Below are 15,066 nucleotides of genomic sequence, written 5' to 3'. Positions count from 1 at the left end.
CAACATTATATAGTATCCCCTCCTCATGGTTACAGACCCAACAACATTATAGTGTCCCCTCCTCATGGAGAAAAGCACATGAGCTAATTATAATACACAAAGTAAGCAAAATAGTGAAATCATTCCAACATGGCCTAAAATGATTAATAAGATCCCAATGAGAGAGATCTATATAAGCAATATAACAATTGAGATGTACAAATTATGACATAACGGAACGAAGAGTGGATGAGTGGCAAGGCGTAATTTCTATTAAGACATGAGCGAGTAGTCTAATTATTTGTGCAGCACTTTTGAAATGTACAGCGACAGAATTCAGAACATGGGCCGTTCTTACAGTATTCTCCCTGTACACCAAGTCAGAACTGGATGATTAAAAAAACGAGGCATATAAGCAGACAATGAAAGCTCTTACAGTATTCTACGATGACATTTCTCTAGAACAGGCTGTAGGCTACATGTGCAGCACCAAGTCAAAACAGTAGGGTAAGTTCTGAGGGGTAGACGGACAAAACTCTTAGGCTGAGACACATAGGCTCCTAACAGCTTACTACACAACATACAATTAGTAGTATTTTATTAGCTACAGTATAAATATCTCCCTGGCATATGACATCATTGATGCAGCCGTATACAATACATGTTTTTGACCGTTGTTGTGCTGTGCTTACTTGAAGGAGGCGAGGCGGTCCTTCTTGTGGGCTTTGTCATCAAAGTCTGGCATTCTCTGGATTTAGGGTGCTTTCAAGATAGCTGGGAACTCGGGGAAAAAACTGTGGAATCATGATGTCAGTGATCTTCAGGTCGGAGCTCTAGAAAGAGGCCAGCGTTCCCGACATGGAATTCCGAGTTGAATGACCATTCAAAACGTATGTTTTGTATTTTTCCCTAGTTCCCAGTTGTCTTGAACACACTGAAGTCTAGATTTCCCAGTTATTAGTATCCAGTTGTTTTGAATGCGGCTGAAGTCATGCTGGATTGACTGCATGGCCAATGTTTTCAACCTTTTCAGTCCCATGTTACGTGTGAATGTTTATCCTTATACGTTAATGTTTTAAATCCTTAAACCCAGACTTGGACCGTACACTGTCTCCTCTGAATAGCAGGCAGGGGAAGCAAAAGTTAGCCATTGATTCATTCTAAGCCACTCATTGTTGAATATGCAATTTCCAACTTTTTGTCTTATGTTTATGTCCAATGGCCGATGAGCACCGATACATTTTATCTATAATTTCTCTTCATATGACAAGGATTGGGGTGGCAGGCAGCCTAGTGGTTAGAGCGTTGGACTAGTAACCGAAAGGTTGCAAGATCGAATCCCCGAGCTGACAAGGTTCAAATCTGTCGTTCTGCCCCTGAACAAGGCAGTTAACCCACTGTTCCTAGGCTGTCATTGAAAATAAGAATTTGTTCTTAACTGTCTTGTCTAGTTAAATAAAGGTAAAATAAAATAATTGAAAGGGATTTTCCAGTAGATTGTCGACGTGATTCATGATGACTGCTTGTCCAACTCTAGCTAAGATTGTGAAAGTATGATGTTGACATGATCAGTCCAATCAAAGCTATAGTAGATCTGATTGGCCTGTCTGTGTGTGTGGCATTTCATCTGTTCCCCTCTTGCCAGGATACACTCACACACTCCACCTGCTCCAGGTCTAAACGAGAGACCCAGCAGAAAACCCTACAAACCCACCTGTATAGAGAGAATGGCAGCGCCAATTTGTCTTTAATTGGACACGTTTGGGAGAGAACGCCGTAATGGACGTGTCAACTCTACCTCATGAGAGAGGGAGCGCAAAAAACTATTGCTATTTGGCCCTGAACAGAGTACAAACAGAGAGTACCTAACCACCATGATGGACCCAAACTTAAGGAAAGCTTTGACTATGTATAGACTCAGTGAGCATAGCCTTGTTATTGAGAGAGGCCTGCTGTAGGCAGACCTGGCTCTCAAGAGAAGACAGGCTATGTGCACACTGCCCACAAAATGAGGTGGAAACTGAGCTGCACTTCCTAACCTCCTGCCCAATGTATGACCATATTAGAGAGACATATTTCCCTCAGATTACACAGATCCACGAAGAATTTGAAAACAAACCCAATTTTGATAAACTCCCATATCTACTAGGTGAAATATCACAGTGTGACATCACAGCAGCAAGATTTGTGACCTGTTGCCACAAGAAAAGGTCAACCAGTGAAGAACAAACACCATTGTAAATACAATCCATATTTATACTTATTTATTTTCCCTTTTGTGCTTTAACCATTTGTACATCGTTACAACACTGTATATATACATAATATGACATTTGTAATGTCTTTATTCTTTTGGAACTTCTGTGAGTGTAATGTTTACTGTTAATTTTTGTTTATTTAACTTTTCTTTCTGATCTACTTCACTTGCTTTGGCAACGTTAACATATGTTTTTTTCCATGCCAATGAAGCCCTTGAATTGATTTGAGAGGTAGAGATTCGTCCTTTGATCTCCTCTCCCTATCCCAGAACGAAACAGACGCTGGGATATAGTAAGCACTAGAAAATGTCTTCCACCCCTCCACAACAATGGTAAATCATTTTTGTTTTCCCTGCTAACTCAGGTGGAGAGGGACGTTGGATGTTCGCCCCCCCAATCAGCCTTCTGTTTCTTATTCTCCCTTTTTTGGTTATTTTCTCCTCATCCCTCTCACCTGTCATAGCCACGACAAATCGTTTAGCGGCTCGAACAGACGGTACATCCTTTCATTACAACCCGGGAGCCCTCTGCTATTTCTCGCCCTCTCTACCTCTCTCTCTGTATTTCTTCCAATCGGCAGACAGGAGTCTCATTCTGGGCAAATATAAATTATCTATTGATGAGGGAAACTCATTAATGTGAGGCAGATTCTTTTGTGAGTGAATTTGCCAAGGGGGGCAGTGGTGGTGGTGGGGGAGGATCATTCATGTTTCACTGGCCTGCTAATGACCCCCGATCGTTTGGAGAGAGGGGTGCAATCGGCCCTCCGTGACAGTGATGCATGGGCCTCCGAGTCACATTGATTTCCCAGGGTCCTTAGGAGTGGACATTCACACCCACACAATGCACTTTTGTAAACCTCACATGCCTGCTTTGTGTCAGAGACAAGTGCATCTAGACTATGGTGCGTGTGTGTGTGTGACACGAGACCTTCTACGATATGAGCGCTGATTACAAGAGCAGACCACCCTAAGCAGAGTGCTGAAGGTTGATGGGACAGCAGGCTAGAGAGTAGCTATCTAGCTGAGACACACAGCGCTGTGAATGCCAGAGACTGGTCTACTGGGAGGTACAGGCCTAGTTCAGTTGAAGGCAGAGGACAAAGTGCTGTTTGAAAAGCCACATGGCAAAAGCTCTGGAGAAGTGAGAGTGAAGCTGTGGGATTTGAGGACACAGAAGTTGGATTTGGGGTGTGTGTGCTTGTGTCCTGCATCCAGCTCTGTGTGTGTGCCCTCGTCCAGCGCCTGTCAACATGGTGAGAGGTTAAGCAATAAATGTTTATGGAGGAGCCTCTCACAGAGTTTACACACACTTCCCTCAGCACTTATCGCTGCGCTCAGTGATTTCCACCTGTGCTCCCAGGCTCACCCTTCCACCTCTCCCGGACTCTTAAAAACCCAGAGTGCTTCTGTGTTATTCTGCAAACGCCAGTCCTTTCCCAGGCTGTGTCCTAAATGACACTATTCCCTTTGGGCCCTGGTCAGATGTAGTGTACTATATAGTCAATAGGGTGCAGTTTGAGCCAATGTTGTTTAGCTAGTGGCGACTTTAAAGAGGTCTGAGTGGCGGGTTGATATGTCGTGTTCTCAGCTCTTTTATCGTGTTGGAGCGTTAAGATGATGCTGTTGCCACAGGGCAGCATCAACTCGGGGAACTTTATGTACTCACACACTCATCAATGTGCACACACACATCCACACACACTATCATGCATACAGCAGGTGACCACTCTTGACACCGCTGTATATCGACAGTGACACAGCTAACCCGAAACAAACGAGCAAACGTCTCCTCTCCCCTGGTTATTGGACACACCTGGCTGCTTCACCGCCAGAGGAAACCAAGTGATCATGAGTCAGATGTCAGGAGATCGGTCCAGGCCAGGGAGGGCAACTCAATAGCCCCAGGCCCCTTTAGACACACAGGGACAGGGCTTATGGGGAGAGGCAAATGGTCTGGATAACTGGCCCTTGTCTCCCTGAGAGGCCTAGAAGGTTGCCTTTGGCCTTTGTTGTTTTCAAAAACACAAAAATTACCATGGCACTCTTCTTATAGTTAGTTTAAAATGCCTTTATTTTACTTATGTCATGTTCAATAGAAGAAAAAGTTAACTCTGTGTTTTGGCAGCATGGCCTTCATCAGGGAGTAAGCACAGCCTTTGTAGTCTCATTGATCAGGAGAAAATCATGCATACCAGAAACATACATTTTTCCAAATACTTAATGGGGGGACCAGAAACAAAGTGCTTTAATTTATAAACAGTAAAACAGATACAGTGGGGCAAAAAAGTATTTAGTCAGCCACCAAGTTCTCCGACTTAAAAAGATGAAGGGCCTGTAATTTTCATCATAGGTACACTTCAACTATGACAGACAAAATTAGGAAAAAAATCCAGAAAATCACATTATAGGATTTTTTAATGAATTTATTTGCAAATTATGGTAGAAAATAAGTATTTGGTCAATAACAAAAGTTAATCTCAATACTTTGTTATATACCCTTTGTTGGCAATGACAGAGGTCAAACGTCTTCACAAGGTTTTCACACACTGTTGCTGGTATTTTGGCCCATTCCTCCATGGGATCATTGTCATGCTGAAAGACCCAGCCACGTTTCATCTTCAATGCCCTTGCTGATGGAAGGAGGTTTTCACTCAAAATCTCATGATACATGGACCCATTAATTCTTTCCTTTACATGGATCAGTCGTCCTGGTCCCTTTGCAGAAAAACAGCTCCAAAGCATGATGTTTCCACCCCCATGCTTCACAGTAGGTATGGTGTTCTTTGGATGCAACTCAGCATTCTTTGTCCTCCAAACACGACGAGTTGAGTTTTGACAAAAGTAATATTTTGGTTTCATCTGACCATATGACATTCTCCCAATCTTCTTCTGGATCATCCAAATGCTCTTTAGCAAACGTCAGATGGGCCAGAACTTGCACAATTGGTGGCTGACTAAATACTTTTTTGCCCCACTGTATGTATATAGTCTTCATTCATTCCTACTCAGGTTTGTGTTTATGTTGTGTAATTTGTTAGATATTACTGCACTGTCGGAGCTAGAAGCACAAGCATTCACTACACCCACAATAACATCTGCTAATCACGTGTATGTGACCAATAAAATTATATTTAGATTTGTAATCCAGGCACTCCGCGTTGCGCATAAGAACAGCCCTTAGCCGTGGTATATTGGCCATATACCACACCCCCTCTGGCCTTGTTGCTTAACTATCCCAACTAAAATTCACACGCTCCATTTGAATTCCACGAAATGATGCTAATTAACCTATAGACCGATAAGCATGACCGGTCAAATGTGTTTTCGGTGCCTAACTGATTAATGGTTACCGTTAACATCCCTAGTTCCTAGTTATTTGGGCCAAGCCCTGACCTATTTGCCTATTTGTGTTCATAGTGTGCGTGTTTTGTTCGTCCTCTGTATTTGTCATTAGGCCACATGTAGCCACTTTAATTAAGAGGCCCATTACCACAGCATTATCATCCAAAGCAGATCAATCCCATTAGGGGATCGATGAACGTTACTACCTATTTCTTTTTTAAGGTGATCTATATTTATAGATTTGACCCTGAAACCACGAGGCCTTCGATCCGGCAGAAGTGCCCCGCCATAATCTAACACGTCAAACTCATTCTACGGAGGGCTGAGCGCCGGCGGGTTTTTCCTCCTCCATTGTACTTGACTGATGAATTAAGGTCACTGTTTAGTAAGGAACTCCCCTCACCTGGTTGTGTAGGTCTTAATTGAAAGGATATAACAAAAACCACCAGATACTAGGCTTTCCGTGGACTGAGTTTGACCCTTCCTGGTCTAAAATGTGGGATCGTTTTAGATTGCTCCCCTGGTAGGTTGGGTGATGGACGTCACCAAGGTGTCATAGGCCTGTATGTCTGTTACCTCTTTGTTTGTTTAGGCCCCATGGGCCCAGGTCAAAGGTAGTGCACTATAAAGGGGAAGGGATCCATTTGGGATGCAGCCCAGGAAATGTCCACATAATGACCGTGGTCGTTATGTTTTGAAAGGATTATTAGGGAGAAGAAACAACCTTAATGATTTGAAGAGGAGCTCTTAGGGTGCTTGACAAATAGGCCCTTGGTCTGTAATGTGAAGCCATCATGATCCCAGCCTACCCTGCTATTACAGTGTTATTATGTACAATTTATTCCCTTCATTACTGGTGGTGTTCCAGGTGTAATTTGGTGGTTATAAGGTTATGTGATGGCTAATTTAGGTGCTTGTGTGCGCAAGCTGTATTCCATTCACTGGCAGCACTTCCCGAAGCCAATAGCTCAACATGCGACCCTCCACAGCTAATTAGACCCGGTCTTCTCTTTTCTGCTGAATATTATGAATTGTCGCGATACAAACCTTTCAGCCCCGCCCCTTGGCCGGCAGCGGGGTGCTAGAGGTAGTTAGCGTCACGTTCCCTGGATTGGACAGGGCACTATAGATACTTCAGGTTATCTCGGTATAACCAGGACCGCTCGCGTAGCCTCTCTTTCTATATCGAAGCGTTGTCCGCGTAGAGAGGTCTTTTGCCTTGTCACTCTCAACGGTCTCTAGCTGGGATGTGTGAACCCCACCTTTATCCTCGAGACTCTTTGCTTCACCACTAATTGATCCCTGAGTTGTTATTAAGCACTAGTCCTACCAGTCTCTATATGACTTCCCTGTGGTTGAGTATTTCCCCTCTGTGATGTATCTAGTTTAAAGTGTGAAGACCTTTAGTCAACTTAGTCTCACTACTCTGCCCGTCGGCTATGTATCGCTTGGAAAATAAAACTTAGATAGATCGATAAGACAATTAAATGAATCACTACTGGACACACCTTCCTCCTTGTCTTTTAATGGTCACTCATTCTGTCATAGAGCATTGATCCCCGTTTCCAGAGTCCCGGTAGCGGGGAGTGTCAGAGTTGTTATCTCCCGTGCCGTTAACTGTCTTTGAGAGAACCTTTTACTCGAGACAAAATAAGAGTACCGTTTATTTTTGAAAACACTCTGTTTTTTGTCTTTTTACAATCAAACACACTTCAAAATACACAATTTGTTACTCGGTCACACACAGCGTTAATCAAAAACATGCAAATGCCTTAATGCTCTATAAAATGCCTGGTACAATGATAACACTTATCTCTATATTAAATGCTTATAATAGTTATTTAATTACCGTTGAGAGATGACGAGGAGACCCACGAGATCAGGAGCAGAGTTTCAATCGGTCAGAATTTGAGAAATTTAGTTTAGTGTAGCGACTCCCCTCTAACTGCCGAGAGGTTGAATTGGAGTCGTTATTTTAACTAAATTGGATTCAAGTTATATTGAATGAGGAAACTAGAGTCGTTCTTGGTCAACTGATCGTCTACTGATGTTTCACTATCCTCCAACGAAAACCCCCTGGGTTCAGTGTTTAAGTCCTGTCTCGGGATGCCAAACTATTTCCAGTAATGCCGGTGATTAGACCTTGGTCAGGCGATCACAAAGCAGGGACTGTCATATAGTGGACAAAGCCTCAAGAACCACACATTGCCAGTACTAATGGTTTGGAATAGATAGGAACACGAGGAGTCTCAGCACAAGAGTCTAGTCCAAATTCAATAGAGTTTTAGAATCTAGAGATGAGCCAGGCACCAATACCTGGTTCAAATGGTTGTCTCTATGAATTCAGAATTCAAGAAGTCAGCGCCGAAGTATCGGCAGTTTCTCTATATATACCTTTTTTTCACCGTCCAAAATCCCCTAGGTGTCCTCCACAGAATAATTCATCCTGTTATTACCTACTACTTCCTCCCAATATTATTTCCTGTGTGGTTGGCTAGTACATACATCTGTTCATACCCATATAAGGATGTACTTCCTACATAGCTTAAAGCGCTACCTTCCTCTTATAGAGTCCAGCCTATTCAAGCAATAATGATTCTAATAGGTTTTCCCAGCCAGCAGATTCTCCTTCTACCGTGGGCGGAGCCAGTTGATACCAGTCAGGTTCTGCTGTTTAGAAGCTTGGTTCTTCAGGGGGTGACATAGTCCAGGCGGATAGCTCGTCCGGTACTGTCAGTCCTTTCATGGGTATTTGTTGAGTCGGGATGAAAGGCGGGTCAGAGGGGAGATCCTTTTTGTGTTCCACTACAGAATCTTTCCATTTTCATTTATTCTCTTTAGTAAGCAGTGATTGACAAACACACACACACAGAGACACACACACACCCACCCTCCCCTTGCAGTGCTAGATAATAGAGCTGCCATGGCATTCACACGGCTGTCATACAGAAACCTGTCCTGCATAATGTATTTATTTCCAGGTAATAGTTGTTCATTTATTTATTTGATTTCCTGCTTATCATCACAGACATTTATTTGATTTATTTCCACCTCACTATAAAACGCACCAGACTGCAAGGTGTATCGATTTGTGTCCAGTCAGAATGCCAGTCCGGAACGCAGAGTGGGAAAATGTATAATTTATATGAACTGACAGTATATCCACCTAAAAGGGATCTATAATAGTGTTGGGGGGGAAATCGATACAGTTACATATCGAGATCTTGTTTTTGCCGATATGTTGTTTTGACTACTGCATTATTTTTTTGCACTAGTTGGCTGTACCTGGTCACCTTCATAGCTTTTTCTCCATGTTTAATAGGGAGCCAATTTGTTTTCAGCACTTATTTACATGACTGATCAAAACTTGTTTTTCTCATGACTCTCTTGTCCCTCTGAAGCAGACAGATGGTGAGCAATATGTTTGGAACAACAAATCGTAATAAAATCACAGTGTCAAATCACAATACAAACAGTAAAGAATTGTGATAATTGCAATACATATCTTATCGGCACCTAAATATTGTAATAATGTTGTTTTGTGAGGTCACTGACAATTCCCAGTCTTAATCTATATTTCAGTGAAAGGCGAGACGATGGATTTTGGCCGCACTGGCGCTGTCCGATACCTCTGAAATGGTGCTTTCAAGGTTGACTGGGAGCCCCACTGATTCAGCTCTCCTGTCCCATCAACGTCTCCTGTTCTTCTCCCATCACATCCAATATATTTATTTTATTTGTCAAAAAAATCGACATGGATTTTGATCAAAGTTGTCCGCCGTTTTTGAGTTCGGGTTTTGAATGGATGAGTCAGTGCAATCTCTCCTATCTCCCCCTACTTCTCTCTCTACCTCTTTTTCTCCATCACTCTTTTTTCCTCCATCCCTCGCTCTCTGATAAGATTTCTCTGAGCATGTTGATATCCTTCCCCCAAGACCCCCTCCCCCCTCCAGGGCTCAATGTGATACATGTCTAATGCCGGAGGGTGAGCAGAGCTGTCGGTTGGAGAGACTGAGGGTCTTGTCCTCAAGCAGATGTAGAGGGGAATGATGGTGAAAGAGGGATATCAGAGTAGGGAGGGGTTATGGAGGATGAATGATAGTGTTTACCCTCTCCCTCCCTCCATCCTCTGTCATACCTGCTTCCTGTGGCACAAGCATCTGTTTTGTTCTTCTATCCTCGTGGGGATCTAAAATGTATTTCCAGTCAGAATCATATTTTCCATAACCCTAACCTTTAACCAAACCCTAAACCTAACCCCTGAACCCTAACCTTAAACCAAACCCTAAACCCTAAACCTACCTCCTAACCCCTAACCTTAAACCAAACCCTAAACCTACCTCCTAACCCCTGAACCCTAACCTTAAACCAAACCCTAAACCTACCTCCTAACCCCTGAACCCTAACCTTTAACCAAACCCTAAACCTACCTCCTAACCCCTAACCTTAAACCAAACCCTAAACCTACCTCCTAACCCCTGCACCCTAACCTTTAACCAAACCCTAAACCTACCTCCTAACCCTAACCTTTAACCAAACCCTAAACCTACCTCCTAAACCCTAACCTTTAACCAAACCCTAAACCTACCTCCTAACCCCTGAACCCTAACCTTAAACCAAACCCTAAACCTACCTCCTAACCCCTAACCTTAAACCAAACCCTAAACCTACCTCCTAACCCCTAACCTTAACCAAACACTAAACCTACCTCCTAACCCCTGAACCCTAACCTTAAACCAAACCCTAAACCTACCTCCTAACCCTAACCTTAAACCAAACCCTAAACCTACCTCTTAACCCCTAACCCTAACCTTAAACCAAACCCTAAACCTACCTCCTAACCTTAAACCAAACCCTAAACCTACCTCCTAACCCCTAACCTTAAACCAAACCCTAAACCTACCTCCTTACCCCTAACCTTAAACCAAACCCTAAACCTACCTCCTAACCCCTAACCTTAAACCAAACCCTAAACCTACCTCCTAACCCTAACCTTAAACCAAACCCTAAACCTACCTCCTAACCCCTAACCCTAAGCTTAAAATAGCCTTTGTCCTCGTGGGGATGTGGGAAATGTCCCCACGAGAGAGCTTTTTCCTTGTTGTACTATTCTTGTGGGGACCTAAAATACCCCACAGTCCCCACAAGGATAGAAGAACCAACACACACACACCCTTCGTGCAGATTACAGCTCACTCACTGCCACACGTCAGCCATGATACTTACATCTGAGGCTGACTGAGTCATTCTGCATTGTCCCAATGCACACAGTCTCTCACATCAATTGATTTGTAACTGAAACTCTCATGGAACTCAGCTGACTTGTATGATGATAAGGAACCCTCTCTGAGTGTTCCATCTCTTTTAATGTAGTGATGACACACAACCTGTTGACAGGTTTGCATTACTCATAAAGAGCTTTTTATGTAAATGGATGAATCTGTGCCAACCTCTCCCTGCCTGCCTGTATTTCCTCTTGTTATTCACTCAGAAAGCTATGCTTACGTTTGCAAATTAGAGGCTATGGCTGAACCACACACAGACCCACATAGACCCATCCTGACAGACACTCAGACAGGCAGACACAGAGACCCACAGACAGACAGACCGAGACCCACAGACAGACAGACCGAGACCCACAGACAGACAGACCGAGACCCACAGACAGACAGACCGAGACCCACAGACAGACAGACCGAGACCCACAGACAGACAGGCAGGCGAGACCCACAGACAGACAGACACACACACACACAGACAGAGATATACACACACACAGACAGACAGACAGACAGACAGACAGAGACCCAGACACAGACACACACAGACAGAGACCCACACAGACAGAGACCCACACACACACAGACAGACAGACCGAGACCCACACACAGACAGACAGACAGACAGATATATATACACACACACACACACACACACACACAGCAAGAGACATAGACAGACAGACACACACAGACAGGCAGACTGAGAAGCACCAGATCCCCTCTCCTGTGTTTTACGACCACCGGCAGCTCTTTGACTTCTGCAGCGCTGCGTTTATACACAGCAGAACGAAGCCTGGTAATTGGACAGTAAAAAAGCAGATTTAAAGTGTGTGAGAGATAGTCACTGGTGATTGAAGACACCAGGAAGTGAGAGTATCTCTCTGTCTCCTGATTCCCAGGTGGGGAGGACGTTAAATCGAGGTCCCGGCTCATTCGACTTCCCAAACGATCGTGAGAGCTTATCAAAAGGCGTTAGTGTTTCATTTCAAACCCCGGGGGACTTTTTTGTATGAGAAGTGTGGCCCTTTGGTGACATCTTAACCATCTAATCCCACCCTTTGAAGCAGCCAAGTGAATTAGCGACTAGTGAGCTAAGTCTGTAGTAGTTGATCAGCTAAAAGTCCTTCTAAGCCCTCCTCTTCAATGGACTCCAAAAAAGGATTGGTCTTTTGTAGTCTTTGTAGTCTTAAACAATGAGTTCCACTCTCTTGTTTTGTGTTGTTTTTTTGTTTTGAACACCGGTTTACAATCCCAGCGTTTAGGAGATTACGGAGCTACATTTGTGTTCCGACGGGAGCCATTTTGGCTCCTTCAAGCCCTCCACTGGGAGCCATCTTGGCTCTGCTCTAAAGCAGTCGCCCCTCCCCACCCCTAGCCCTCCATTGTGAGCGTATTTACTTTGGGCGGGAAACTAAAGTGGTTCGCGTGGGCCGCCAATCAGCCACCACAGCTCAGATCAGCTCCAGAGCTCAGGGGGTGTGAATGCAGTCTGTTACCTCAGAGAGAGAGAGAGAGAACAAGCCCAGGCAGGTGCATGCTTGCTTGGGCCGTGTCTGTTTTGCAGGGGTAGTCCCCGAGCGGTGAAAGGCCCACGGTAATCAATTGGCCACATTATCACCTCTGCTGGGGGGCCGCTGAGTGGCCCTAGAAACGCTGTGCCAGGCATGATGCTTTCGTCAGCCCACAGCCACTCAGTACACAGCCAGCCCATTCCATGGTGTTGGTATGCAGGCGATAGGTAAGACATGGTCTTTGCCAGTGAGAAGGTGACAAAACAACCAGATATTGAGCTGTAGCAGGAGATAATGAGGTGTGTGTACATGCGTTTACACACGTGTGTTGCCGCCCGCCAGGTTGTCCAATAGTGTGTAATGTGATTCCGTAGCCCAGTATTATTCATGTTGCTCAGTAGGATCATTTCTGACCATTAGGCTTCACAAAGCTCTGCTGCCATTATTTTAGTATTTGTGCTGTTGTCAAGTGGCGAGCAAATGTCCCTTCCATTATGCCTCCTGTAGTTATATATGTGGTCCAGCAGATAGGCACACTAATCAGTCCTGCAGTGAAGGAAATTGTGTGTGTGTGTACTCCCGTGTGTGTGTGTGTACTCCAAATCAAATCAAATTTTCTTTGTCACATACACATGGTTAGCAGATGTTAATGCGAGTGTAGCGAAATGCTTGTGCTTCTAGTTCCGACAATGCAGTAATAACCAACAAGTAATCTAACTAACAATTCCAAAACTACTGTCTTATACACAGTGTAAGGGGATAAAGAATATGTACATAAGGATATATGAATGAGTGATGGTACAGAGCAGCATAGGCAAGATACAGTAGATGGTATCGAGTACAGTATATACATATGAGATGAGTATGTAAACAAAGTGGCATAGTTAAAGTGGCTAGTGATACATGTATTACATAAGGATGCAGTCGATGATATAGAGTACAGTATATACGTATGCATATGAGATGAATAATGTAGGGTAAGTAACATTATATAGGGTAGCATTGTTTAAAGTGGCTAGTGATATATTTACATCATTTCCCATCAATTCCCATTATTAAAGTGGCTGGAGTTGAGTCAGTGTCAGTGTGTTGGCAGCAGCCACTCAGTGTTAGTGGTGGCTGTTTAACAGTCTGATGGCCTTGAGATAGAAGCTGTTTTTCAGTCTCTCGGTCCCAGCTTTGATGCACCTGTACTGACCTCGCCTTCTGGATGATAGCGGGGTGAACAGGCAGTGGCTTGGGTGGTGGATGTCCTTGATGATCTTTATGGCCTTCCTGTAACATCGGGTGGTGTAGGTGTCCTGGAGGGCAGGTAGTTTGCCCCCGGTGATGCGTTGTGCAGACCTCACTACCCTCTGGAGAGCCTTACGGTTGAGGGCGGAGCAGTTGCCGTACCAGGCGGTGATACAGCCCGCCAGGATGCTCTCGATTGTGCATCTGTAGAAGTTTGTGAGTGCTTTTGGTGACAAGGCGAATTTCTTCAGCCTCCTGAGGTTGAAGAGGCGCTGCTGCGCCTTCTTCACGATGCTGTCTGTGTGAGTGGACCAATTCAGTTTGTCTGTGATGTGTATGCCGAGGAACTTAAAACTTGCTACCCTCTCCACTACTGTTCCATCGATGTGGATAGGGGGGTGTTCCCTCTGCTGTTTCCTGAAGTGCACAATCATCTCCTTAGTTTTGTTGACGTTGAGTGTGAGGTTATTTTCCTGACACCACACTCCGAGGGCCCTCACCTCCTCCCTGTAGGCCGTCTCGTCGTTGTTGGTAATCAAGCCTACCACTGTTGTGTCGTCCGCAAACTTGATGATTGAGTTGGAGGCGTGCGTGGCCACGCAGTCGTGGGTGAACAGGGAGTACAGGAGAGGGCTCAGAACGCACCCTTGTGGGGCCCCAGTGTTGAGGATCAGCGGGGAGGAGATGTTGTTGCCTACCCTCACCACCTGGGGCGGCCCGTCAGGAATTCCAGTACCCAGTTGCACAGGGCGGGGTCGAGACCCAGGGTCTCGAGCTTGATGACGAGCTTGGAGGGTACTATGGTGTTGAATGCCGAGCTGTAGTCGATGAACAGCATTCTCACATAGGTATTCCTCTTGTCCAGATGGGTTAGGGCAGTGTGGTTGAGATTGCATCGTCTGTGGACCTATTTGGGCGGTAAGCAAATTGGAGTGGGTCTAGGGTGTCAGGTAGGTTGGAGGTGATATGGTCCTTGACTAGTCTCTCAAAGCACTTCATGATGACGGATGTGAGTGCTACGGGGCGGTAGTCGTTTAGCTCAGTTACCTTAGCTTTCTTGGGAACATGAACAATGGTGGCCCTCTTGAAGCATGTGGGAACAGCAGACTGGTATAGGGATTGATTGAATATGTCCGTAAACACACCGGCCAGCTGGTCTGCGCATGCTCTGAGGGCGCGGCTGGGGATGCCGTCTGGGCCTGCAGCCTTGCGAGGGTTAACACGTTTAAATGTCTTACTCACCTCGGCTGCAGTGAAGGAGAGACCGCATGTTTTCATTGCAGGCCGTGTCAGTGGCACTGTATTGTCCTCAAAGCAGGCAAAAAGTTATTTAGTCTGCCTGGGAGCAAGACATCCTGGTCCGTGACTGGGCTGGATTTCTTCCTGTAGTCCGTGATTGACTGTAGACCCTGCCACATGCCTCTTGTGTCTGAGCCGTTGAATTGAGATTCTACTTTGT

At 44.8% G+C, this 15,066-nt stretch overlaps 1 protein-coding gene across 1 annotated transcript in view; it reads left to right on the top strand.

The window, feature by feature from the left end:
• The window catches only part of LOC121839793 (staphylococcal nuclease domain-containing protein 1-like), a 283,991-nt gene that overhangs the window by 116,375 nt on the left and 152,550 nt on the right, over positions 1-15,066 (top strand). The window lies entirely within an intron of this gene.

This window comes from Oncorhynchus tshawytscha, linkage group LG17, assembly GCF_018296145.1.
Source record: "Oncorhynchus tshawytscha isolate Ot180627B linkage group LG17, Otsh_v2.0, whole genome shotgun sequence".
NCBI lineage: Eukaryota > Metazoa > Chordata > Actinopteri > Salmoniformes > Salmonidae > Oncorhynchus > Oncorhynchus tshawytscha.
The sequence above is the reverse complement of the archived record's forward strand: the minus strand, read 5'-3'. Positions and strand labels throughout refer to the sequence as shown.